The 13,942-nt window shown below is 46.5% G+C and overlaps 1 protein-coding gene across 1 annotated transcript in view; it reads right to left on the bottom strand.

Annotated features, from left to right (window-relative positions):
• Positions 1–13,942, bottom strand: part of Col23a1 (collagen, type XXIII, alpha 1) — a 262,912-nt gene that overhangs the window by 168,448 nt on the left and 80,522 nt on the right. The window lies entirely within an intron of this gene.

The following is a 13,942-nucleotide window of genomic DNA, read 5'->3' as shown; positions in this document are numbered from 1 at the left end:
GGTCATCACACACCCTCCCAGCCCTGCCATAAGGGGAGACATAAGACCAGACCCTGGCACACCACGCTGCATTGGTGGCAAACCCGTGGCACGTGTGTTGTTTGTTTTTCTTTTTAAACAAAAGATGTTAATGTATGAGTTGTTTCTTCTAAAATAAAACCTCAGTATTCAGGCTTAATTGCAACGTTGGCACTTTGCGATAAACAAGTGGGCTCTGAGTTGCCGCTTGGGCGCTCCTCTAAGGGGTTCGCCATCATGGTCCTAGCGGGTCACAAGCAGAGCCGAGACGGCAGCCGTGGGTGGCGTGTGGGAAGTGTCGTTTTTACGTATAGCAACTCCTTGCTGAACAGCAGGGCATTTCAGGCAGTTTCACCGCCGTGACTCACCAAAGCTGCCTGGCCTAAGGCAGCCACTCTGTGTGCTCCCCGGATGTGGTCAAGAGTCACGGCAAACATGAGACGGCGAAGGCTGCTGCCCCGTGACGCGGCATGGCTTGGCCGTCCACTGATTTTCACAAGTAGAAGGTGCACACTGTGGCACAATTACTGAAGAGCTGAGAACAGTCAGGACACGCACCGACACCAGGGTCGTCCACCACCACTACCAAGCACCACACCGTCTGCACCTGCACGGGCTGCACTCCGCTACGATGGGAGCACAGGTGTTTCGCCACTGTTACCGCTGCCTCAGGAGGGCCGTGGTGCCACCTTGTCCCTGGGTGACGGGAACTCTTCGGCTCCAGCAGGAGACCGCCGTGAGGCACGTGGGCCATCCTCGGCCCGGGCTTTGCTGCGCAGGGCGCCACTGCGCGGCGTCGGGCTGCCGCTGTGAGCGGTCCTGCATCTGCTTTCCGCGGTCTGCTTTAGGAGGGCGTGCGCCTTCCCTCCCAGAGTGCTTGCAGTTAGGTTTGGCCATGTGACTGGCTTTTAGTCCACGGGACAAGAGCAAGGGAGACGAGCAGGCTTGCAGACATGCTCTTGAAGAGCAAGTGCTTGCTCCTGTCCCGTTCCTGGTTTTGCTTTCTGCGGGCTGAGCGACCAGCACACGGTAGGAGCTGGGGCAGCCATCTGGGACCAAGCCATGTTACCACAGGCTCAGAACGACAGGACCGCAGAACATTAGGAACCCGGGGAAGCCAGAGCCCTCAGCTGCTTTACCAGTGTTCAGGGAGGAAAATACACTTCGGTCTCGTTCACTCTTCTCGGGTCTCGGTTACAGGGGCCAGATGTGTACTCTGCGGCAGTGCACTTTAATGGTAACGGCCACATGTGGAACATCAAACCGGACCACGAAACGGGATAAGTGCTCTCCACTCGTTACCTTGTTTGAGCCCCACGACGACCCTGCTAGGTAGCCAGTACACTGCTTATTCTGCAGTGAGGAAGCAGAGGTCAGGACTCAAACTCTCAGTTCAGGCTTCTGCCTAGTACTCTGGCTGGGTACTTGCTCTTTTCTTGTGTGTGTGTGGTACTGAGACTGAACCTGGGGCCTCTGAAGTGAGCTACACCCCCCGCCCCTTTGCATTCCGAGACGGGGTCTCACGAAGTTGCCAGATGGTGCAGGCTGGGCTCAGTATCCCCTCCTGTTCCAGAGTGCTGGGGTGGCAGGCGGGCACCACGGCGATCAGCTGCTACTGTCTCTCTACATCGAATTATTTTTGAGGACACGATATTTCTAAGTGTTAATTCTGAGCACAAACAGTATAGGGATTTGTAGACCCCTATTTTATTCAAACCACATCCTATTGGAACTCAAGTTTTAATTTCTAATAAGCTTCCTTGCTTTCAAAGCAAGCTTTTCCATTAAAAGAGAGACAAGGGAGAAAAACTTTAAATCTAACGACCAAATATTTACATTTTAAGCACTAGTATTTAAGAAACATCCCCCTAGAAACATAAGATCACTTGTCAATTAGTAAAATTGTTACCTATATTTTCTACTGCCGGAATTTTACCTCATAAAAGCTTGGTCCTTGTATAGAACTGTTTGCTTAGAAATCCCAAGAGAAGCGGGAGTAACAAATTAATGTGGCGTAAAACTTACTCCAGTAAGAAAGAACGAAATCCTGTCACCTGCAGTCACACAGAAGGAATGGGAGAGACGCTGAGTGAGATGCGCCAGACGCAGAAAGCGGGCACACGGATCTCCCTCATATGGAAGATAAAGAGCGGATCACACGGAAGTCAGGGAGGAGCGGAGGCTGCCAGGAGCTGGGGGAGTGGCAGTGGAGGGTGGGGAGGGCTGGTCAATGGCTACCGGAGTTCAGCTACGCAGAAGAAATAATTTCCGGTGCTCCACTGGACAGGAGCATGACTACAGATACTGGTAATGCGCAATATATTTCAAAAAGCTAGAAAAAGGGGTTTGAACGTTTTTATCACAAATAAATGCTGTATGAGGTGACCGATGTGCTTTCTTCATGTGAAACACAGGGTATCGTCTAAAAATGTACAGTGTTTATATGTCAATTAAAAGTGGTACCAGAAAATTGAGTATAGAAGTTCATAGCTTTCCTATTAAAAAGTCAGTTATAAATAAGATGCAGTTCAATGCAAGAAAAGATCCTACTTCTAATCTCAATTACAAGATCTCTAGAAATAAATTTAATTAGAAATTTATACTACATGGAGAAATAATTTAAATCTTCTAAGCTATGCAAAGGAAGATTTGGACCAGGGAGACATATCATCTTGGATAGGAAAACTCACCATCACAAACAACATAAAAAAGATAGTAACTCTTTCTATGTTAACCGAGAAATTTAGCATTATCCACACAACAACAGTATGTTTCTTTGAACTACGTAAATCTAGGGCTGGGGCTATACTTAGTGGCACAGCACCTACCTGGCAAGCACAAGGTCATGAGTTCAATTCCTGACAACAAAAAATATATAAATAAAAAAATTTAAAAATGAACTACGTAAATCTATTCTAAAGTTCACCAGGAAAGTAAAAAATGCAAGACTAACCCGGAAAATTCTTGGAGAAAAGAATAAATAGGCAGGATTAATTCTTCTAGATATGAAGATGCATTATAACTCTGGAGAGTTAAAAGTGGACATTGACCCATGAATAGATAGTTCAATGGAACAAAACAGAAAATCCAGAAGTAGAAAGAACAACGTATAAGAATTTAATTTATGAGAAAGGTGACACTACAAGCTAATAAATAATCAGCAGATAACTGAAACAATGTAAGCAGCTACGCGGAAAAATGAAGCTGGATCCATATCTTGTACTTTACACAGGACAGATGCCAACTAGAGTAAAGATTTAAAAGTCAACAGAGGATCCTAAGACAGGCCAAGAGAAACCAAGGGAAAATTCTCGTGGAAACTCAAGTGGTGATGATCTTTCTAACCTGGTATCCATAAGAGAAAAGATTGATGAAATGGATGAGATAAAAATTAAAAACATCTGCATCTCTCAAAATTACTATAAGCAAAATGAAAAGACTAATAACACACATGGAAGAAATAGATTCAACTCATTTTACAGGCAGATCTTATTTCCCTAATACACAGAGAGCCGGCCAATTCTTAAAACCAGCAATATAACAGAAACAAAAGATATGGTTAAACAATTTACAAAGGAGGAAAGGATATTCAACTGGATTCGTAAGAGCCCTTCAAGATAAATTTCTCTGAGATACTTCTTTTCACCCATGGGAATGGCTTATATCCAATATCTGTAAACACACTGTGGTCAGGAAGAAGTATTATTCCTTCAAAATAGGCAATTATCAACATCCATCAGCATTAGCAATGCTAACTGACCCGTGCTTTCCATGAGGACTGAATGAGATGGATGTACTTACAGGCATAAGAAATGCTGGATATGCAGTCCCCCTTGTCTCTGGGGCACACACTCCGAGATCCCCAGGGCACACCTAACACGCAGATAGAACCGACGCACACCTTATATACATACCTATGATAAACTTTAACTTATAAATTAGACACAGTAACAGATTAACATTAATAAAATAGAACAACGGAACAGTGTGTCATAATAAAAATGATTTAAAACTTATGAATTATTTCATTTCCTCTTTTAGGGCCACGGTTGATCTCGGGTACTGAAAGCACGGGATGTAAAACCCTGGATAAGGGACACCGCTGCTGTGCATAAATCTAGGCCGTGGCAGTGTTTGTAATGGTGAGAGCGGACACAGCCCCAGTGCTGTGAGCAGGGGTCTGCTTACAGAGACCAGGCCCTACCTGCACAAAGGAACTCACCGGACAGCTGCAAAACCAGTGGGAAGCTCTTCATGGGCTAACGGGGCAAAGGTCTCTGGGACATGTTGTTAACTAAAAAAACAAGGGCTAGAGAGCCACGTGTGCTGTGACACAGAGGAAAAGACAGACAGACAATACCTGCTGCAGGACAGACCTAAAGCAGAGGCTTTCTTTGGGGAACAGAGCACAGTGTGTGAAAAACAGCACACACAGTGTATCCTATACTTCAACATTTTTCAACAACGTGGATTAATCGCTTGTTAAATTTTTCAGCCATTAACGTTGCTGGAGCGTCTATTCTTATCTCAAGGAGACGACGTTTCCGGGGCAGTTGCTCTGTGCACGTTGCTGGTGTCAGGGTTGGGGCTGGGGACGGGGATCTGGAATTTGGAGCAGTTCTGTTAATGGCAATGTTCATTCTTAAGCACCCAAACTGCAGCAGACCATGCAGTCTACCTCTGCACCACCAAGTCTGAACGCAGAATCCCAGGCCCAGGCCGGGCGGCAGTGTGCTCGGGGTCACACCCGTGAGCAGGGCTTCAGTCCCGGCCGCTTCTCACATCTCATCGTTATGCATTCTGCCTTTCAGAAAGTCTTCAAAGCCAGGCTATTGTAGGCTAGAGATATCAACAGAGAAAAAATCCAGACTCCCTGAGTTTTTGGGAGCTTCTGTGTAGGAGAAGGGGTATAGTGTAGGCAGCTGTGTAAGATATGCATGAGCCATTTCATAGAAGAGTTCTCACGTTATACTCTCGCGGCGGTGATTATCTGTCTTTGAAAGCCTTCTTTCCCTCTCTGCATGGTGGAGCACAGAAACAATTGTGTACAAGCACAGCATTTGGAGTCTTAAGCACCGCTCTGAAAAGTGATCACAAATAAACACTTTTTAAATAACTCTCCCTCCCAGTCCTATCCCCAGGACCAGGTTACTAAATCTGGGCAATGTTCGAAAAATGCTCACATGAAGTAAAAACGCTCATTATAGAACTCCATTCAAACTAGTTTCTATGTAGAAAAGCCTATATATACAAAGCAACTCAGATCAAAAAGTGAACAAATGCTGCTTTCTTTACGGTCATTAAATGCACTAATAACCTAGGCCCATGGGTTGCATGTGGTCAGCTAAAAAGAAAAAAAAACCATGCCCAAGAGCGGGATCCTCACAGTGTCCAAGCCATGACAAGCTCGGGCAGGCGCCTGGCTCGCCCTGGGGTGGCTGGAGGAGGGAGAAGCCCGCAGCGTCCATGGGGCTCAGCTCCCCCGTCTGTGCAGGGGAGAAGCAGTACCTCTTGCGGAACTGAGTAGTTCCAACGTCATCTGCTGAGAATCAAGGATGGAGCCTGGTTTCCTGCACGGCGCCAGCACCTGGAATTCTCTCTCTCCCAATGCATGGGGCAACCACAGGCCCCAGAGACGGCCACATGCTCCTCCCCATGAAAGAGGGCTCTCTCCTGGGGTACGGATGCCTCAGTTCACACCGACAGTGCCGTTTGCCGACCCTTTACTGAATGTACGTTTCCCGTGGTTGCCGTCAGGAAGGACCACCAGAAACCAGGCGGCTTCAAATAACAGAAATTCATTTTCTCATAGTTGTGGAGTCCAGAAGTCCAAACTCAAGGTGTGTGCAGGGCCCTGACCCTCGGAGGCTCTGCTGTAACCCTCCCTCGCCTCTCCTAGCTCACAGGGTGGTCAGCGAGTCTTAGCTTGCAGGTGTCTGGCTCTATCACGCCTTCTAGCACCACACGTGTGCTGCCTCTGTACACATCTGTGTTCACACCGTCTTCCTCTAGTCAGTAAGGACCCCGGTCATATTAAGGGATTAAGGGCCTGCTGTGCCCCCAGCATGACCTCACCACAACTAACTTATTTCTAAATAAGGTCACCGTCTGAGGTACTGGGTGCTAGGACTTCAACAAATCTTTCTGGAGGATATGATGACACAGGACAGCAAGGGCCTGCAAGAGACTTCCTGTGGTCCATGTCAGGGGGAAGAGACACTGGCAAAGAGCGGTGACGGGAGGGCCGGGCCACACGCACGGAGTGTGCGAGGACCAGCCCTAGCTTGGTGACACAACAGCACAGGGATTCCAGGGCTGTCACCTGCCAGCCGTGTGAGCAGGGCGCGTCACTCCGCGATGGCAACGCCAGTCCCCCATGTAATGAGAGGTAACACCTGCTGACCTGAAGGAGCACAGAATGTTCCCAAGTCAGAGACATGGCGGAGGCGTCACCCCCGATGGAAACTTTTCCAAACGGGGACTCAGGAGTCACCCTACATTCTCCTCTTACTCGGCCTCCATACGGAGCATGATGCCACACAGACACAGATGTGGGCCAGACTCTTAAGTCCGCTCGCTCTCCAGGGGGCTAAGCAGACTCCCCAGAGAGCAGCACGAGCGCCTCTAAGGTCAAGGCGCCAGTGGCCTAATCTGCTCCCCACAGCACAGCTGCCCCGAGGATGCGTCCCCAGACATCCTCACCCCGCACGCGACCATCCCCACGGTGTGGACGCAGGCGCTGTGGTTAGCAGCCCCAGACGCACAGCTCCTCCTGCTCTGAGCCCGAACTCCATGTAAAACCACTCCTATAAAACATCATCCACACGCTTGAGCTCCAGAAAATAATGCTCATGTGTACTGAGAAGAGTAAACAGACACAAACAGCTAGGACATTTTTGAAAAGGAAAAATAACAAGAAAGCAACTCGAGTCATGAAGGAGAATTACATAATCACACACCTTGGAACACACTGGCGCTGGTACAGATTTGGGAAGGAAAAATAGAAAGACTTGTGCACCAAATAATTTCATGTATTCTTTGGGAGCAAAATAGGTTTTTCAGAAAGAAGCCCTGGAATGACTATTCCAGGAGTACCTCAAATCAGAGTTTCTCTTCAGCCTCTACACCATAATAGATTACAGATTTTTACAAAGTTATGGACTGGGGTGTAGTTCAGTGCAGGAGCTCTTGCCTAACATGTGTGAGGCTGTGGGTTTAATTCTCAGCACTGCCCCCTCCCCAAAGAATGTTAAATGTAAAAATAAATGAAGCCTTTTATATATTTCCTATGTTTTTATAACTTTATAGCAAATGTGTATTATTTTTGTTTGTAAGGCATAAACAATAAAAGTGGAAAAAATAATAAAAGCAGAAAAATAGGCTTTATGTAAGCTCAAAAGGAATCTAGATAAACATTTAACAGGTATCAGATGGGATTTCCCAAGCATAAAAGCAATGAAAGAAACACATTAAAAACTTGAGTAGTTTAACTTTTTCAAGTTTTACATATGCGAACAAAATGAGGCCAGGCGTCACAGTGCACACCTGTAATCCCAGCACTCAGGAGGCAGAGGCAGGAGGATTGCTGTGAGTTCGAAGCCAGCCTGAGCTACACAGTGAGTTCAAGGCCAGAACTGCACAGTGAAACCCTGTGTCAAATAGACAGTAAAATAAAATGAGAAAAATATTTGCAAAAATATAACAAAGGATAATTTTCCTTAAGACACTAAAAATATTTTGCAAATCAAGCTGGGCTCCTGAAGTCCCAGCTACTTGGGAGGCTGAGGAAGGAGGATCACTTGAGCTCAGAAGTTGCAGGGCAGCCTGAGGAATACAGTGAGACTTGTCTCATTAAAAACAAACAAACTTACAAATCAGAAGCAAAACACCAAGACTACTCCATTCCCATTTCAAAGAAGGCTCAAAAGAGAGCTACATCTGTCTGATAAACATATGACAAATAGTTTTAAGATGCACAGAAATCAAACAAGGAAACCTTTTCGTGTTTGTTTGGTAACAGTGAACACTAATTGTTATCGATGATGATGAAAAATATTGCTTGAGATGCAGGGATAAAGACCCTTCATGCATAACGTGTCCTGAAAAAGCCCCGGGCATGCTCATGTCCACCACCCTTAACAGTATCATCCCTTCCTGAAAGCCTGGCCTACAGGACTAATCAGAAGTAAAAGTCCAGGGCAAGAACACGCATCACTGCATTCCTTCTAAGGGCAAACATCTGAACACAGTCTTAACGTTAAAAAGCAGAGAAAATTTTATATCCAGTGGAGAATATTATGTCCTCATTTAATAGGTTTCCCTTAATGACCAAAAAGAATTTTAAAAGCCTCTCCCTCCAAATAGCACAAACAGAAGCACTCAAGTGGCGTTTAGTCACCATACTGTTGAAAGTATTGCTTGTATTTTTGTTGGTTTTTTTTGGCAGGGGGCGGGGGTTGGTACCAGGAATCGAACTCATGCCCTTGTGAGGCCGGTGCTGTGTGGCTGAACTATATCCCCAACCCCTTGCTGATACTTTTATTTGGAGGCTGCTGTAGGCATATCATGGGCTAATGCAAGGGAATGAAGCTCATGGTGTTAAGAAGCAGGACTTTCAACAATAGCAGAAGATCATGTTAAGGAAAATCATTGTAGCCTGGACTTTAACGAGAGAACAACCATCCAGGATACTTTTTACCTTAAAAAAATGAACATGCAAACAATTTTCCAGTTATGTCCACAGCTAGGAGTAGGAAAAAAAAATGACTAAAAAAAATGAGTATTAACAGGGACCCACAGTGCTCAGGTTGTGGCCCATTTCCCTCTTAGAGCAATATGTGGGATGAGCCTCACTGCTGTTTGAATGTGACCCCCAAAAGTTCATGTGCTATAAACTTAACCTCCAAAGTTGGTGTTAACTCTGTGCGGGGGCCAGCTTCTTGGGGGTCATCAGGATCTAGAGGGGGTAATGAGGGCAAGGCCTCCAAGATGGAATTAATGGTTTTATTTCGCAGGAAACAGAGACGTCGGCGAGCACCTTTGCTGTAGCCATGTGACGCCCGCACTGCGTCAGGGTGCATCACACCGGAAGTGGGCAGGTGGACACCGGCACCACGACCTTGGCTCCCCGGCTTCAGAGGTGTAAGTCAGACAAACTTCCGTTCTTTGCACATTACCTGGCCGCAGTGAGCATTATGCTGCCCGAGTGGAAGCAAAGACACCGTCAGAAACTGTGAGGGTCGTGTCCAAAGCGCTCACAGCCACCACGACGCCCCCACCAGCTGAAGATGGCGGCTTCAGCACAGTGGTGAGGAGCTGACGTCAGCAGCTGTCCAAATGCCTGAGGTCACAATGATGCAAAACCAGCACGCAGCGGTCCCCTTGGGAACAAACTCATTGTGAGAAAGGCAGAAAAGGGTGAAAAAAATAAAATGTCAGTCCAGTTGTTCCTAAATGAACTCTACCGAGGGTAACCAAACGGTTGCTGAGCAGAACTTTCTTTTTATGCACGTATCCCTGCTAACAGGCAAGTGAAAGGGTCACAGTGCCATTACATGACAAATCCCTAATAAAACAACAAGTACGGCAGTCACTAATGACCACTACATAACATCCAAGAAGGACCGAAGGGTCTTCAGATGTCTCCGCCACCTCACACAGGATGGCCTGGCCCCCAGCCCAAGCCCACATCTCGTCAAGGGTCTAAATCCACCCAACTGAGAAATAACAGGAGCAGAGGAACATACTGAATGATGCCCTGTGGTCATCCAAGTCCAGAGGGTGGAGCCTGCGGGACACACGGCCAGGTTTCTGCATTGAAGTGCGGGGAAGGCTGGGAACGCGGCTCCGGTAGAGCGCCTGCCTTGCATGTTTGACCACCAGCACTGAAAAACAATCTCTAAAAATAAACAGCAAAGAAGGAGAAAGAAGGAAGCCAGCCTTGTAGGCTAAAAAAAGACTTCACAGGCCTACCAGCTGATCATTCTAAATGAACCTGGTTTGACTCAAATCAGAAATTAGACACTAACTGGAGGAATCTATATATCAACTAGCAAATTAGTGGATGCTAAGAGGTTGTTAAGTCTTAAAAAATTTTAGGTGTAATAAATGATATTTTGGTGACGTATTTAAAAGACACATTTTTTTTTTTTACTTTTGGTGGCACTAGAGATTGAACCCACAGCCTTTGGACTGAGTTATATCCCCAGGTCTGTCTTTGATTTTCTCTTAAGATAGGATCTTGTTATGTTGCTAACTTGCTCAGATTGGGCTTGAATTTGCCGTCCTCTTGCCTCAGCTTCCTGAAGCGCTAGGATTACAGACATGTGTCATAACACCTGTCTTAAAAGGTGGCTTTGAGTTTTAAATATTTACACCAAAATATTTACCAAAAAATTAAAATGATATAATTTGCTCCCAAATAATCCAGGTGGTGAATAGGTGGGAACCGAGATGTTTACAGATAAGAGAAGATTGTTTATGATTTGCTAACTGCTGAAACCGGGTGACTGGTACATGAGGTCCCTATTATTTTACTTTTGTGCAATGTTTAAAATTTTTCCAAGATAAAAAAGGTCAAAGATCATTTCAAGGGAGATTTATTTCATGATTTAATGACATGGAGACACGCTCATGAAATGGCAAGGATGGAAAAAACTATAAAGCTGGTATTACACTCACATAAGCAATACTGAGGCCAAAAGGAGAAAATTCAATATAATGTTGAATTAGGGTGATCTAACGTGTGGTTCTCACCTCCCGTATCTTTTCTGATTTCCACAGTGAGCAGGTCCTTACTTTACCATCCCAGAAATATATCTCTAAAAGCATTTAGCTTGACTTTGTCAGGACAGGCTCAGCTATTACTTTCACAGTGTGTTTATTTCTGCTTCAGCCTAATCACTTCCAACAGTCTCCCGCCTGGCCGTGAACCCAGAGAGCTTCCCTTCCACAGAATCCCGAGATGATCACATAAACAACCTACAGTAGGCCTCATACAGAAGGACCTTTCTCCAGCCAAGACTGACTGACAGAGCACGCAGCTGTTTATCCCAAAGGGAAAATAACAAAGTGGGAAAAAGTCCTCTGCGAAGATGAAGGCAGAGGACTGTCCAGGAGGGGAGAGCTGGCACTCGGGGACTCTACCTCCAGCTGGATGGAGCCAGAGGTGGCCACGACCTCCAGCCGTGAAGAACAGTGAGTCTGTCCCCGGACACACACGCCACCAGCAATGCTGTCAGACAGAAAAAAATCACCCTACCAACTTGCGAGTCCATACTGGCAAATACAATTTGGGTTTCCGGAGAGGCCATGGAACGTGAAATAGTACAAGGTGTCCACTGGCCATGGCTTCGGAGTCCAGTCAGGTAGCTCAGTGGGGAGGGCTTGCCTGACACATGTGGGGCGCTGGGACTGATCACTAGCACCGCAAAAAAAAAAAAAAAAAATGTAAATAAATAAACTCCTTTAAAAGCTGTAGCTTCCAAAACGCTTTGCCATCTAATCGGACAAATGCCTGCCCTACCTAACTACCTGCTGTACCAATGGAAATCGGCAAACTGCTGGAGGCCTCCTCTCCTCCTCTTGCTTTACCCCTCTCCCAAGTACGGCTTGGATAATTTTTTATCTGTCACATTTTATAAACGGCCTTGCCAGTCCTATGCTGCGAGGATATAAGAAAAGAAAAACCACCCCGGGGCTTGCCGTGAGGTTTCCGGCCCTTGAAGGTGGGAAGGAGCCGCCTAAGCTCTCCCTGGGCCCTCCCCTCCTGTTTACTGACATCCCCCTTCAGGCAGGCTGGAGATGGCACCATAGTAAGAGGACTTCCCACGGGGAAGTCTGAGGCAGCACCTTCAGAGTGCATCAATCTCCAACACAGGCTGCGGACAAAACAAGGCCCGTGGCAGCTTAGCAGCAGGACCCGGCCTTCTGGAAGGCCCTGCCGGGGGCCTGGCTGCCGCCCAGGAGCCGAGTTCCCCCTGCAGCCTCCCCGCCGCCAGCCGGTCACCTCCCTTGGCCTCGTGGCCCAAAGGACTCTGGGGCTGTGGTGCTGCAGGCCTGGCCGTCTTCCTGTCACCTCCGGACAGTCATGCCGTTCCTGCCACGAGGGCAGCCCTGACAAGGGCAGGCTCAGCACCCGCCAGAGAAGAGGGACTTGGTGGAGGAGGTAGAAGAGTAGGCAAACACGCATAACCTCCGTCCAGAAGCCCCTCTGGCTGGCAACCCGGGGCGTCTGCCTCACTTCTCCAGGCCTCAGTGCTCAGGACAGAGGTTGTGCGTGTTTTCCTACTCAGCATAATAGGGGTGCAAATTCTAGAGTGTACACAGTGAATTCTAAACCGGTTCATAAAGGATCTGAAGGCAGCTGTCAGGGAAAGAGGGACAATTCTGGTGCGGGAAGGAGCAGCCCCCAAAGGTTCCCAGCCACGCGCTCGGACAAAAGGCTGCAGACCTAGTTTTGAATCAGCACCTCTGCTCAACACGAGCACCTAGTGGGGGCTTCTTAGATTCCCAATGGAAGGGAGGGGAAATAATAACAAAAGCAGCCATATACGCAACTTCTGCCGTGGCCGTGCATGACAGACACTTCCCATAATTTACTGGCCGTTTTATTATCACCACTTCACGGATGACACCAAGTCTCCCGGAGGTTAAGTCAGAGGGCTTTTCCCAGCAATCAGACCCAGTGCCCAACCCAGCCTTTAAACAAAAGCAGCTGCTGCATTTACTCTGCTCAGTAATGAAAATTCAGCATTCTTCTGCCATTGATATAACATACAGGGTGCTTTTCATATTGATTCCTTTTATCTTTGCATTGGAGGCTAAGATAAACCTGTATGCATTTAACTTATTTCAGTTGTTTAAAGGAATAAAGAACAAAAGAAAAGAATCTGTATTAAATCAGGCACAATAAGAGGAAACATTTTTAACAAAATATTATGGTAAGAGCTTCGGGTTTCTATAAATCACTCCCATTCAGCTCTGAAATCCCTAAATTACTATTGTTGTGCTATTCAATATCCCCCATCCATAACAGCTGATGAAAATGCAGAACCAGGCCAAATTCAGAGCTGGAAAAATTTTTAACTTAATTTGGACTCTGCATTACAGAAATGGCAAAACAAAACACACACACACACACACACACACATACACAAAAAACCAATCAAAACCTTCCAGGATTTAACAAATTTCACTACAAATTAGAAGGCAGATCCTTTCAACAATTAGAGGCCTGTATGAAAAGAGTGCTTTCCAAATCAAATTTCTCAGAATTTTCATTAACAAATGTCTCCGTGGTTCTCTCCTCAGAATTGGAGCCAAGAGGAAAATTGGTGTGAAAATTAGTGAACATTATAAAGGGCAGACAACTGCCGAGGGAGGAGGAGGGGGACAGGAGGGCCGCATTTGCTATTTATTTGGAATAATTAGCAAAGCAGAACCAGCTGAAGGCTGGCACCACGTACCTTGCCCAAATGTTGTGGAGAGCTGACTGTTCAAAGGGCCAAGTAAGTGGATGGTTAGGTGCAATTTCACGCCTCAATGCACAGCCAAATAAGGGGAATTTTTTTAAGTGTAATTGAACTTTTGCAATGCCGCTGAGCTTTTTTTCTTGAAGATTCCAACTATTTTGAGAGCTGTACACCTTTCAGTTACAGTGAGGGTTTTTACAACAGACTGGGTCATGTACAAGCAAAAGAAAGATTTCTTTCTCTCACTGCGGGAGAATTCACAAACATTTCTGTACTTTAGATGTTTGCAAAAGCCCCACTTGTCAGCAGATGTGTGGAAATACGTTTATTTACTCAAAAAGCCAGGGCTGAATACGGGTTTCATTCCCGCCCCCACCTTCCCAAACGGATGCTGTGAAGTTGGGTGGAGCAGTTACTGGCTCTGGGAAGGGGGTACTTGGAGCAAGAGGGAA

Source organism: Chinchilla lanigera, unplaced genomic scaffold (genome assembly GCF_000276665.1).
Source record: "Chinchilla lanigera isolate Chin_1 unplaced genomic scaffold, ChiLan1.0 scaffold00007, whole genome shotgun sequence".
Lineage (NCBI taxonomy): Eukaryota > Metazoa > Chordata > Mammalia > Rodentia > Chinchillidae > Chinchilla > Chinchilla lanigera.
This window is presented reverse-complemented; position numbering and strand designations above follow the sequence as displayed.